Source organism: Dendrobium catenatum, unplaced genomic scaffold, assembly GCF_001605985.2.
Source record: "Dendrobium catenatum unplaced genomic scaffold, ASM160598v2 fragScaff_scaffold_333, whole genome shotgun sequence".
In the NCBI taxonomy this organism is placed as follows: Eukaryota; Viridiplantae; Streptophyta; class Magnoliopsida; order Asparagales; family Orchidaceae; genus Dendrobium; species Dendrobium catenatum.
The window spans coordinates 222173-237534 of NW_021318795.1; positions in this window are offsets into that span (position 1 = coordinate 222173).

The window sequence follows — 15362 nt, forward strand, 5'->3', positions numbered from 1 at the left end:
TGACTGAGTGAAACTCAGTGTGTTGAGTTACAAAATTTGAAAAAAAAAGATCCATTCGACTTTAATCTCAAATCCAAACTTAAAATTCAAACGTTGACATTTTGCCCCAAGTCAATTGGTGTAGCGAAAGAGTCAAGATCAACTCGTCAATTTTATGAACCACCGTATTTGGTGTGAACTAAACACGATTGAGTTATAAAATTTTGAATAAAATCAATCAAACTTAAAATTCAAATTTAATTTCAAAAATCACTAATTCAGATCACTTTCTTAATTCCAGGAAATCAAACACTCAAATGGCCGAGAAACTCATCTTTTCACTGAACAGAGATGTGCCCGTAGAAGAAATTCTTAGTGGCAATTCAATTTAGTATGAAATAGAATTTCAAGACCTCAAAATTTCAGTTAATGGAGAAAGAATCTTAGATCTGTCCGCTTGTACTCAAGGAAATTTCTCCTTAGTAGAAGTTACTTTAGGGTCAGGAGCTACTCTCCCATCTCTAAGATGGAGGTTGTTGTAGCCCCTATATCCACTGTACCCTCAACTCAGGAGGATCAAAACCAAAAGTCAATAATGACAAAGGAGCTACCATCTCAATCTGAGTTTGGGTCAAGTTCTAGCACTCCCTTCATCGGCAAGAACCAAAGGAAGAACTACCTTCGAAGAGCCAGGAAAAGGAACCTTAAGGCTAGAAAGACCGTTGAGTCGGAAGCCTTAGAAAAGGCCTACTTCGAGGCCAATCGAGAGTTCGTTGCTCCTTCTACGTATCCTCTCCTTGCACGAAGGAGGGAGGTTGTAGAGATGAGAACACGATCTTCAATCCACCTGCTTGATTACTACACAGAAAGACTCAAGCAAGAAGGAATTGAGCGATCACCAGCAATAGGCCATAGGCCCCCAACTGAGGGTTACGATCCATCCACTCTACTAGAAGATGTTAAGGCGCGTTACTATACATGTCCTACTACATCATTTACAGAGGAGGAGGAGTATCAACCACTCGGGGTGCCACTCTCTTAACTACTAATCTAGTAGTAATTTGAGAGGGGAAACAATCTAAGATTGTGTCAGATAGTGATACCGTCGAAATTTAAATTTCAATGGGGTCCTATCGCGATAAATCTTTTGATTGCAATAATGCCACAGTATCTAGGGTCTTGCCACCTAGACCTGTAACCTTTAAGGAAAGTTTCCAGTTTCTCAAGTGTACTAGATCATGATTTTCAAGACAAGTTGATTCCACCTTTTTAATCGAAATTGACCTCTATCTTAAGTTTTAAGCAAGCGAGAGTTGTAGTTGACTCCATTAAATATTTGAATACCCCTCCCTCCCATCGCTTGAGTGGGGTGATTTAACTGTTGAATTAAAATCTACCTCAAACTTAAGTTGAATCAATAAATGAAAATTTTATCAATCTTCAAACAATCTTCTATCTTCATAGGCGATTCTCGCACGTCTAGAATCTGTTCAATGATTTCCAAAAGTCAAGTCGATACTATTTTCAAAAAAAATTGGGTGTGTTTTGAAGGTTATTTTTCCTTGTATAAGAGAATGAATTTTCTTCTCTAATACTTGAGATAAAATCCCAACATTCAAAATAGAAAGATCAATCAATTTAAGGTATTTGAAGAAAGTGGAGCCTCTTCTTGAATTCAATTGAAATCAAAAGATGCGCGAATACGCCAAAAATCAAAAAGTGCACAAAGTGCACCAAAAGTCAAAATATACGCAGACTGCATCACAAAAAAAAAGAAGAAGAGTAAGATGGCTTCCTTCCTCTAAATACTTAAATCTCAAAATACTTGATCACCTTTAAATACTTGACTTTGAAAATCTTGAATCTAGATTCTTCACCATGCATAAATTATCTATCAGATAGAAGAAAATCGTGCAAAAAAATTGAAAAGATCAAATTTCTACCTTCAACTTAAACCCTTTGAAATTAATTTTAATTCAAAATCTATACAAGGAAGACCCCAGTTTAATTTCTATGAAACTTGGTCTGGGTCAACAAAACCTAAATCATTTTCAAAGTTAGTTGGAGTCAACACTAATTCTCACTGCACTTCTAAATTTGTTCCCATATGTCATTCCGACAGGGTCCAAATAGTAAGAGAAAATTTTCTAATAGAAAGATTAAATCTACTACTCCTGATAAAAATCAAATCCTGTCCTTGAGAAATGTTTGTAAGTCCTTGCACAAAGGCATCTCTTCTTTTTAAGCCTTTGTAACAAAATTACACTCTATGCTAGGTCCACGATCAACCCAATTAGAGGAGTATTTTGTAATGCTGGGAATTGCCATTCAAAATAAAACGACGACTGAGCAGAGTGCCCGACTCCAATTTGAGGAGCTCGAGGTCTTACAGAGCTTTCTCTTTAAGACTCAATAAAACTCGAAATAGTACAAAGCCTGACCGGTTCAAGCTTGTATAAGATAGTGCGACTTAGAACCTTTCAAGTAGGAGACTTGGTCGAGGTTCTTTAGATGCATATCTTAGCCTACCAAGAGATCGGTGGAGGAGTTTGAACAAACACAAGATGTCTTTTTGTTGTAGAGATGATCTTTGAGAAAATTTCAAACATTAACTGATTAACCCTGAAGGGTGCCACCCAACATTTTTGAATGTTGGGGCGGCTCTTCAGGAAGTACCATGCCAAATGAGTGTCAAAACTAAATCAAATTCAAAATTCTTCAAACTTAAATTCACCAAAATCAAAATTCAATCAAATCAAATTCTCCATATTCAAATTCAAAATCTTCCAAATTCAGATCTCTATCTAAAATCACAATTTCAATCAACCTCAAATCATATCAAATCCAATCGAAATAAAAAAAAAAATCATTCAAATTCAAAACCAAAATCACTCCCTTCTTTTCCTTAAGGTTAGGTGTGAGTCCCAGAGCTTCCTTTCCTTAGGATTAGATCTGCTAGTAGTGGAGCAAGCCCCTCGTGACACCATCCTAGCATCCATAAAATCAAATTTTGGGTTAGATATCTTTTGTCGAATCCTTAGAGATTCTAGAAGACTATCTCCTTGGCTAGTTCCCCTAGTTAGATGTGAGTCCCTATGCTTTCTAGCTAGGTTAGTCATTGAATACCCAATACAAACCTGATCCGTTAGGAGTAGGTGTGAGTCTCTGTGCTTCCTACCTCCTTGGATCTCGACTGACTAAAAGTGGAATTAAGCCTACTAGGCTCCATATAGTTCAGTCACACTTTCTTTTCTTTAAGGTTAGGTGTGAGTCTCTGTGCTTCCTTTCCTTAAGATTAGATCTGCCAGTGGTGGAGCAAGCCCCTCGTGGCACCATCCTAGCATATAAAATCAAATTTCGGGTTAGATAGCTTTTGCCAAATCCTTAGAGATTTGGGCAGACTATCTCATTGGCCAGTTCCCCCAGTTAGATGTGAGTCCCAGTGCTTTCTATCTAGGATAGTCATTGAATATCCAATATAAGTCTGATCCGTTAGGAGTAGGTGTGAGTCCCTGTGCTTCCTATCTCCTAGGATCTCGACTAACTAGTAGTGGATATAAGCCTTCTGGGCCCCACTATAGTTCAGTCACCTTTTCTTCCTTAGGGTTTAGGTTTGCTCCTTCCCTTAGGATTAGATCTACTAGTGGTAGAGTACGCCCCTCGTGGCACTACCCTAATATCAAACCCAAATTCGATCCCCTGTAGTTAGGATTTCTTCCTTTCTATACGATCACTCAATCTTCTTTTCCTGAAGGTTAGGTTTCCTCCTTCCCTTAGGATTAGATCCACTAGTGGTAGAGTACGCCCCTCGTGGCACTACCTTAGTACCAAATCAAAATTCAATCCCTTAGGGTTAGGACTTCCCTTCCCTTAGGACTAATTTCAAACTCAATCTTCTAGGGTTAGGTCTTTTCTTCCCTTAGAATCAAATCCAAATTTAATCTTCTAAGGTTAGGCTCCATTTCCTTTAGAATCAAAACACCAATCTGATCCTCTATAGTTAGGAACTCTTCCTGCCTATATGATCACCCAAACATTCTTTTCCTCTAGGGATAGACTTTCCTTCCCTTAGGACTAAATCCACTAGTGGTAGAGTACGCCCTCCGTGGCACTACCCTAGTACAAATCCAAATCTTAATTCCCCAGGGGTGAACTATTCATTCCCTTCAGATCAAAATTCCAAACTTGATCTTCAAGCTCGGTCAACACCAATATGTGCAATATAATTTCATTCTATTACACATATTGGGGGTCCATTTGTTGACCTCATTTTTGTATGAGGTCACTTGGATCATTCCTGACTCTAAATCACCAATCCAAACTCTAGGATTCTCCTAGAATCTCAACCTTAGGATCTACACAAATCTTAGAATTTGAAATCAAAATCTAATGCTAAAAGGCCAAGTCCTAAAAGCCTTTTTCAGCAAATTTACAAACACTTCAAAAATCAATCAAATGACCTCCGATTCAGAGTCCGTCAGTTGCATACTGATGGGACATGTCTCTGGAGGCAACCCTTTAAATTTGAGCCCATTCTGAGGTTTTTAACCCCAGAAACTAAATCAAAATCCAAATACTGTAAAACCTTCAAATATTTATGGCCTATGCCATTGGACCTATCACTTTGAAGATTCTGACCTTAGAGCCTTCACCAAATCCTCTAGTCACTTTCAGACCATTAATCCTGATATGTTGATCAATAAACTGAATCTTTTTGGACTCATCTCAGCCCCCAGTGAGCATGAGCAAAAAAATGACCAAAATACCCCTATGGGGCTCAAATAGTGATTTCAAACCAAATGAACTCCAAATTAAATGCAACCACCTCCAACAAATTTCACATGTCATTTCAAACCTGTTGGACCCATTCCCAACCCCTGGGTCAACCTGGTTGACCAAGTCAACAGGTTTGACCCTAAAGGCCCTTTAAGGCTCCGAACATGTGTTTTGACCGAAATGACCCATTTAAACCCTGGAATCATCCTCACTAGACTCTAAATACTTAATCAAACTTGACCAGTCGTCTTACTCAGTCATTAGTTAACTTAGTCAACTAAACCTATATTTGATTAAACTAATTCACATAGGTTCTACCCTATGCATCAAATCAAATCAAACACCTTAATGTTTCTACACTACTCCATTCCATACTTTAAAATATATCTAAATTCTCCATGAGTCAAAACATAATGACTTTGATTGGTCGGGTCAAAGCATTTGGTCAAATATTTTATGACATAAGCTATCATACATAATTAATTTTCTTTGGAAAAATCAAACCCGACGATCATGATCGTCATTTTCGAATGATCCATGATAATTGATATCTTCTTTCTTCGGAGAGATATATCAATTATTATCGTGATTTCGATTATAAAATTAATGATCCTTTATCCGAATTAGAATAATCAAACAATTGGTTAAAGTCCATTTTGACCTTTCGAGGTCGAATGTAATTCTCCCTTTGAGTTTGATTACGATAATTCAGATTATAATTCTGAAATTTGAACCCGTTAGGGAACGATACGTTCGTCTTTTGAGGTGATATATTGTTCATAATGATGTGTTATGTTTCAAAATTTAAAATTTAATATTCTCAAAGAAAATTAATATTTTTCAAAATAATATATTTTTCAATCAAAACAGTGATCTAATGATTGAAAAGTGTTTACTTCCTAATCATTTTGGTATTAGATAAGACCCAATTTAATCCCTATCAAACTCAACTCCACCCTCTAATTCAACCCTTAATTCAACTACCTATCAACGTTCAATCAACTTCCAAATCACATCCAATCAACCTCAATAATCTAATTGACCTCAACTGATGTGGAAGGGATAACTCTAGCCATTCAACTCTTGAATCCAATCCAAACCCAATTTATAATGTGATTTTTATGGTGTGCATGCACTAGTGTCAGGATTAGTTGAATAAGATTTCAAGCCTAATTGAACTTTAATATCACCTAGGAAAAATAATTAATGAATATATCTAGATAATTTAAAAAAATCCTAGGAAATTCTACACACACATAATAGGAGTGAGACTTGACCACAGTAAACTTAGTGATATTTTGACCTATAGGTTTAAATTTCATTGAATTTGGATATCATTGGGTCAGAAAATTAACCATATCAAAATTCAGCCTTTTTATAGACCCAAAAAATTCAAATAATCATAATAAATCAAATTTTAATAAAAAAAAACAATTAATGCATCAAATTGTCTAGAATTTAGGCTTCTACTTAGGAAAAATAAAAGCTCCATAACCAGACCTCTAATTTAACTTTAATTTGACTTTTAATGAAAATAAATAATTAATTTAAAAAAATTTAAAAATCTCCAAATGCTTGGAAACATCCCCTTAGGTTATTTCTAACCTCTGAGGGTGATTTTAAGAGATTTAGAGCTAATTTGGATCAAAATCCAAAAATCCTCTTAATTAAGACAATTTTAAAAAAAAATTCCAAAACTACTCAAATTTAAAAAAAATCATAACTTTTTATAAAAAAATCTCCAAATTGAACATACTAATAATATAATTACTTATCATAAGGTCTAATATTTATTAAGAATATGATACTTTTAAAATTAACTTTAATTTAAAAAGTCAATTTTTAACCCTTTAATTAACACATTAAAATAATTTCAATAATTCATTAAAATTCCAAAAAATTTCTTTTGATTAATAAAATCATTCAACCAACATTTTAATACATAAATAATCACTCCAAAGATGAAGTTTATTGGATGGACTACTACGGGCTGCGAGGCTACATGTCTTAAGGAGGTCTGGTTCCTCGAGCCTAGTGGCATAACGCCATGAATGGATTCAATGAATTGTTAAATATCAAAATTAAATTAATTTTAATTATTTAACCAAATTAAAATCCTTAATTCAACTATATTGATAAGGTTTTTAGGATAGACTACTCCGAGCTGCAGGGATGTCTGTCCTAAGGAGGCCTGATTCCTCGAGCGTGGTGGCATAACGTTACGAACCTGTTGATAAAAAAATAGAATAATTTGACCTTAAAAATTAGTAATTAATTTAATTAATTAAGATTAATTAACCCTTAATTTCTAACCAACTATGTCAACTTAATCAACTTTGATTGCTACTAAGTAACCCAGGCCTAGGAGGCTATTAACATATCCCCAAAGAAGGTGAAACAAACTTCATGACCTCGATGAGCAATAAAGATAGTAATCATTTAATAATTAAAATATATCTTAATTAAGCTTTAACACATTAATACTTAAACTCAAACTTAAATCTCCCCTTTAACTTTCAACAAACTCAAACATTAGACAATTTAAACAAGCAACCTAGTTTAGGATCTATCCCAGCCATACGACCTTTTTAGCCCCCAAATAAAAAGAAATGCATGTGTGGCCAACTGTGTTTACTTATACATATATATATATATATATATATAACTATTTTGGAAATTAATTAATTATTAATTGCTTAGGATAATTCTACAAGAGAGTCTAGAATTTTTATTTTTATATTAATATAATTCATTTGAAGTATTCAATTGTCAAAGTTATATTTTGAGTTTGTGATACACAGATCCAAAGTTGGATTCCAAAGATAAAAGAATACCCCTTAGGGGGAAAGTCCTTTTTCATTTGAAAGCTAAAGTTTGGATCACTTTCATATTCAAAGTGGAAAAAATAACCACCCCTTCGAGGGAAGAGTTTTATTTTTCATTTGGGTATTCAAATACGAAGAATCCAAGGAGTATAATGGGGGAGGAGTTCGAAGAAGAGAAGACTGAGGAGCTAAAGACATAAAAATATCCCATTCAAAGTCTGCATGCATCTATCCTAATATTAGAATCCGAGTTTGTGATTAGTGGTGTTTGGTCACTTTTAATTTCTACATTTCTGGGTTGTAATAAGTAAGACAGTTTGCCTATAAATATTTATTAATTAGTTTGATTATATTAATGTGTTTAAATTGATTTAATTGCGTATATGATTGCCTATTTTTTTAGTTTTTTGGCAATTATGTGCTATTTTTATTTTAGCTTAGATATGTGAGGCTCGTGACGGTGTGTAAAAAAGTTTTCTACTCAAATTTAAATAAAAATTTTAAGATAACATAAAAACTCCAATAATCTAAGAAGTAAGTATGAGACTGTTGGAAGTTCACATAACATCGTTGCTGCACTCTTCTCTTCCTTTTGTTAGGCACTTTTACGCTTGTGGGTTTTGACATACCACCTAGCCAATGAGGGTGCAGATCTATCAATTGAAATTTGTACAATATTTAGGATTTAAATCTATTTTTTATATCTTTTTAAAATTGCTTCATTTCAATTTCAAGTATTAATCGAGTCGATTAGCATGCGTCACATTAGAAACATACTTAAAAAGAGTTTAAATCTTAATAGGATTTCTATCATTAGCATTTTCACCTAGCATAAATCAAGGTGTCACTTAGGACAATCTATAGATGTTGGTCCTAGCTCTTCAAAACCTTAATAAAAGTATCCCTACCACTCTTTCATAAAAATGATCGAACTCATGGATTTAAAATTGACTAGGTGATTAGCTGGCTTCCCAATTCAAGCTGGGGTAAGTCGGGACCTTGCATTGCATTAGTTAGGTTTAGGTCACCATTATTGGGTGCCCACTTTAGATTTAGGATTCATGGCAAATTTTGAATCACAAAACCCCAACCTTCGGGAATATAATTCCAAACTTCTAATAAAATGCTCAACTCAAATTAAATCTTCTTTTAATCTAAAAATTAAAGCCCAACACTTAGATTAGATTGAGACATTTCTGAATTATTTCATAATCTTTGAGTGTCTCCTATCCTTCTTCCTTGGACTTCAAAAAAATTGCTCCAATTTAATCCATTCACAGTTGAAATTCTAAAATCCAACTCTTTTGATATTACTCCTAGAAAATCTTTAAATAAAATTTCACCATTATTTTAATATAGAGTTTTCATAGGAGACTCTGATCTCCCATGATGTAATTAACTCTGAGGGCTTACGCTCGTAAGAGATTTAGAACACACTTCCACCTTTTTCAAAATTGATTTTCAAAATTTAATTGGTATTCTTTGGAAAACTTAAATCATTGGCAATCGTTATCATCATATTCGAATAATTAATCGTAAATGATATTTTTTCTCTTTGAGCAGATATATCCTTTATTGATAAAACTTCAAATATGAACTTAACAATAATCCTTCTGGATTATCGTGGCTGGATATTTTGTTGAACTTTATTTTGACCTTTGGGGCCCTAGGAAGTTCCTCTTAAACCTGGTTACGATACTCAAGAAGAGATTTGCAATTCTAAATTTCAATCTTAAATTCCTAAAGAAATTTAATCATTTTCAAAATCCGCTTTGAAAATTCCATCAATAACACCTGTCATGGAAGCGGTTAATATGGACTTTTGTGGTGTTAACAATGTGGTGTTAAATGATTCATTGGGAATGCCTGATGCTGTAATTGAACATGCTATGCCCTCTTCTTGCTTGATTTTGTTTGAAGGAACGGTCGATATCCCTGTAGCTATTATTTCTAAGGAGGATTTAAAAGCTCATTTGGATTTGAACCAATCTGATTGGCTTGAATATCACTTGTCCTCACTTGGTGAGGGTGAGGGTGAGTAATTGGATGGGGTAGAGGAATTTGAAGCTTTGTTTAACCTGAATGTGAGTCATATAGTAGAGAAGGCTTTCTCTCATAGAGGTGGTAAATGACAGCGGCGTAAATCCATAAAGAAGTAGTGGTGGTTATTTGCTTTCATTGGGGGTATTCTTGTACGTTGTTGATCATTTTATGTCACTTTATTGGTTGCATGGAATTTGGGTTTTGGAGGATGCATGTGCTTCGCTTTAGTTTGGGTGGATGTGTGCTGGGGGTTAATAGTGGCTTTTTTTATTATGGGCAATGACGTGGCAAGCTCTTGCTCACCACCTGGACTACCGAGGATTGTTGGCAACCACTAGTGGTGCTTCAGCTTGCTTTTCCTTGTTTGGGTTATTGCTGCTTATTTCATTTGCTTCTTGGTAGGTTTTTGCTGATTTCTGCCTCTAGATGGTGAGCCGAGCTGGTTCGAGCTCAACTCGTTTATAGGCTCGCGAGCCGAGCTTATTAAACTAATGAGTCAAGCTCGAGGTTGAAGTTGAGCTCGTTTAGCAAACGAGCATGAGTTTGAACCTGATGATGCTTGGCTTGTGAGCTCACAAGCCAGCTCGAATAATTTTTAGGTTTTTTTAATTAAATAATTACTATTTTTATTAAATTTAAATCTTAAAAAAATAAAGGGTTGTAGTTAAAAAAAATTAAACTGTAGCTATAGTGCAACTCTATAGTTAGTTTTAATGCCGAAAAAAAAAGCTACAACTACAGTGCAACAGTTTCAAATTTTTATTAAATTTAAATCTGCAACAGTTTCCAAGAAGTTGCATTAAAGTAATAATTAGTAAAGTCGAAGTACATTCCCAAGAGAAGTTGTTGTACCAAGATTAAATGTTTCATACAAGAGAAAATAAAAATGCAAGCCATTTTTTTCATCCAAAGGGAAAAATAAAGTTTCACCATTCCGCGTGAGGATGAGGACATCGAATTGGACGTATCCACTGCCACTAGCCAAAAAATGGGGATGGGAAACTACGAATGGAGGGCCGGAAACCAAATCGAGCGGCTCAACAGCTCATTTCTATGTTGCGAGTCGAGCTTGAGCTCGACTTGAGTTCGAGCTCGGTATTTGATAGACGAGTTGAGCTCAAACACCCCCCGACTCGAGCTCGACTCGCTTTGTTTACACCCCGATCCATGTCCGACGTATGGGTGGTTGCATGAAACTTAGCCTTTTCCTAAGCTCGATTGGCTAAAAAAATGGGTAATATCTAAGGCATTATCTTAATCTATCTTCCATTAATCCACATGACTTTATAAAGTATAGATGTTAGTAATAATCATTACTTTATTTCAACTATAATGAGCCTATATTATGTCAAGAAAACGCTAAGAAAACTATTGAGAAGCATATGAATAAATTTATCATCAAGCTAATATTCAAAAGAGCATAATAATATTTAGATTATGTATTATATTCACCTTCTTAAACTTTACTCGCATCATTTATTTCCCTTTTGAATTTTAACCATCACAATCTCTTACATCCTTTTGAGATACTGCATTTCCCAAATAAATCATGCAATGAACAGTTCATCAAACTCTTCTCTAATCGCTTCGAAGAATATATTTTTTATTTTTTTATGAAATTCTTTTGATTGAAATTTAATTAATGCTAGTGATACTTATTTCAAAAGATGGATCACATGCAAAAAAAAAAAAAAGTTTTTAAATGATAATAAAATCCTATATTATTTGGACTATTAGAGGGGCATAAATTTCAATTAATCAACAATTATGAGAATAAAATGCTAAAATTTATCGCAACCGTACATAAGAGAAATGATATTCCTGCTGGTAAATTAGTAAATAAATAGAATCCATTCATAATGCTAAAGAAAGCTTTAGTTAGGGCTATTGGGATTGACGTTTGATAAGAAAGAACATATTTCTCTCTCCCAATCTTAATCAAACGGTCCATATCATTATTTATCAAGAGAGAGAAAGAGGTCTTCATTGATATGATATGCATCAAGAGATGTCTTTTCTCACGATAGGTCTCATTGGTTTTCTCTCTCTATATTTAACTCTAAGTATTTTCTTTTTATTATTTATTATTTCACATTAAAAAAAATTGTCACTTAGTTTTTTTTTTTTAAAATATTTAGATCAATTAAGTTAAAATTATACATACATTACATACATAAAGATCTCTTAATTGAAAGCTAAAATTTCCCATCAACAAATTAAAATGATTTTTTTTTCAAAATTATAAATTTAATTACTGTATCGACAATTTTCAATAAGTTCTAAATTTTTTAGAATATAAAAGTAATATATATATATATATAGAGAGAGAGAGAGAGGGGGAAGGGAGGTGTAAGTAAATCAAGCTCAGGCTAAATTTCGACTAATTAATAAGGTCACAAGTCGATCTTATAGAGCACAAGTTCAAGCTCGAGGGAGCGTACACAAGATCTCATATATTATACAAACTATAGCTCAAAGGCAACCTAACTAGACTTATAAGCTCATCACGAATTGCTTGATTAGCTTTAAATATATTTAAAAGTTAGTTTTAAATTAGCATTAATAATATACTTTAATATTTTAAATTATTTTTATATTAAAAGTAAAATAAAAAAAAATAAAAAAGTTAATTTAAAACTAATCAATTGGGTTGAAAAATGAGGTCAAATTCGAGCTTTTCAAATGGAGAAATTATTTTTTGCGGAGTTCGGTCTGAAAGAACATTTCAGATTTGTGAGCATACATATTGGATATAAATTTATATAATATGTATCAAATTTTTATACATATTATATACATATAATTTAAGAACTCTGCACAAAAAAATTTATCTTCCAAATGAGCTAGAATAAGGGTACCGGCCCTGGGCCTATATATATATATATTTTATAAATATTTATATAAAAATATTACGGCTACATCATTAAAAATTAAGAATATAATTATATTTTAAAAAATACTTGTATTATATATATCATAATTTTAAAATAATTCTAATTAGAATAGTTTAGTTAGTCCGCCCAAACATATTAATAATATAAAAAATAATTTCTATTTGATGAAATATATATTTTTAATTAAAAGTATTGAATCCAAATTTGTTCGATGAATAATGCCAGACTTTACTTGTAGATATGTCTAGTAAGATAAGAACCTGCTTGTGAAGTTAGAGAGTAGAGAGAATAAAGAGAATAAGTGTAAATTGATATAATCTCCACTATTTAAACCAATAAATATAGGGACAAGGCCACAGATACAGTCTCCAGTCAAAGATGAGAAAAAGATCACAAAAAGGTCCCAACATGTTCCTCATCTCCCTTAAATGCATTATACAAATAGGAATTTATGCATATATCCTAATGTCTACTTATAATCCCACTTTCCCTTATACCTCCACTTGATCTCACATCCATATGAGATGGAGGCATACCTTATTCTCCTTATAAATTCATTTTTACTTATAACTCCACTTGGTTGTCTCACTTTTGTCTAAAAAAGAAGGAATAATACATATTCCAAAATGTATTGCCCATAAAATATAACTTGTACTTGGGCGTGTTTATCTCCCCACATGTAACATCAGTCATATACAATTCAATTTCAAATGAAAACATGATTATGGTATAAACCTGAACATTACAATATGTATAACTATCTTATAACATCTACTTAACTTACTAAAATGGTACATTTATTATAGTTGGAAATATAGAGGTTAAACTTAAACATACTGTTCAACATCAAAAGCATTCATGAGAAATATTCAGAATACCATTTATGTGCTTTTATTTTACCGTGACACATTCCAATTAATATAGTTAACATAAAATTAAAAAAGTACTCCAAATTCATACATTGAAAATCATGTGGTGAAATTTCAAATTCTACGAGTCAAAATATTTAAAATAATGAGTAATACATCATATAGAAAGTTACATGAAGGAAAGTCGGTAAACTCACATAAAATGATTAAAACCCCATAAAGTTTTACTATATTCCAACCAAATTAATTATTGAAATAGAGAAACATAAGACTACCTTAAGCTCTTTAATATCCTTAACTAACCAGGCTGATGAATCGTGCACTATGGCCTCCATAACCCCACTTCTTATCCCTCTCTCCTCTTTTCTCTTCTTCCTTCTCTGGCATGCTAAAGGGGGTGGGGATGTGGAAATGATAAATGGATATATAAACCTATTTTTGTAATCAATGCCACCGTGTTCAGCTAGAATATTTAGATACTCCTAGATAGAGAGCTCAACGCCACAACGCTCTCTTCCAGTACTGTAATGCTCCTTCAAACTTCCTCATTATATAGAGAGTGAAGCACCACAAAATGTAGCGCCACCCTTCTCCCACGTACATTTTCTCCTCCCAAACATAGAATAGAAGTAAATGCCTCAACGTTGACATAAAAAATTTTCTTATTTAAATTTAAGACTTTTCATTTCAACTCTAAACTCATTAATTATAATATTAAAATGTACATAAATATATCAAAATCTTACCAAGCTCAGTAGTAACAGATATCATAATAATTAAGATTATCAAGAGATGATTTAACCTGTGGAATTTGAAAAGAATAGGATGAAAGCATGCCTTTTATCTTATTTGCATTTATTAGGGCTAAACAAAGTTCAATAAATTAATCTCTATATGAGGCATGACTAGTATATTTACCTAAAATTCTTTTGAACTGAGAGTTTTAAATAAAATCAATATCCCAATATAACATATAAGAACATATCAATAGAGTCTAAAGATTCGTGAAAGGAATTTTAAAAATTCACGATGATCCATACAAAACTCACAAAAGTACTCATAGTAATGCTACAAGTGTTTACATTATCTCCAAGGAGAAGGAAAGGAATTTAAAAATGATGATTTTGGTTGGCTCCATATTAGTGAAATGATATTGAAAGATGAATGTCAGATGATCAAGTTAATCATGTATGAATCATACAATGTTTTGAAGATGATCAATGACAACATGCACAAATTGGCTCCACCCTCATCTTCAAAGAGATGTACTATATAATTAATGTAAAACTTTAGGATCATTTGAACATTTATTATTATTTCCTAGTATTATTAATATTAATATCATTCCCTATCATTATAAAGGGATGCCATGAGTTACCTATAAAGGAAGGATCAAAGAGAGACTTCTAGCGGGGATTGGGAATTTAGAGGAAGAGATTTATTGAAAAAAGGGCTACATGAGGAGTTGGATAATTGGAAAGGGAGAGGAAATTTCAATGAAGCATCATCTTATTCTATGATTTTCCAATTCTTCTTATGAATAAAATTTTATTTATTTATTGTGTTGAAAAATAAGAATCCATATTAATAACCTCACTCTATACCATCATGTTATAATATGTTAACCTAATCATATTTTGATATCTTGATGCTTAATCTAATTTTAGCTTGAAAATCGTTATATTACTATATGTTATGGTGTGAATTGAAATGTTATCTTGCTGGAGAGCAATGTGATGAGCTTTTCTTACATTATAGTAATGTGAAAGTAGTAGGAGGGAGCTCTACAACGGTGTATATGGGAAATTAAAAGAACTTGCTTAATTTATAAGCATATGATATGATATTACATATGACATATTGTTTTGACAAGGCGTTGTTCATATGATAAATAACATGTTATATGCTAGCATTAATGATAATTTATACATACTTATATTCTATATGAACTATAAATTGTGATACCATTATAATTT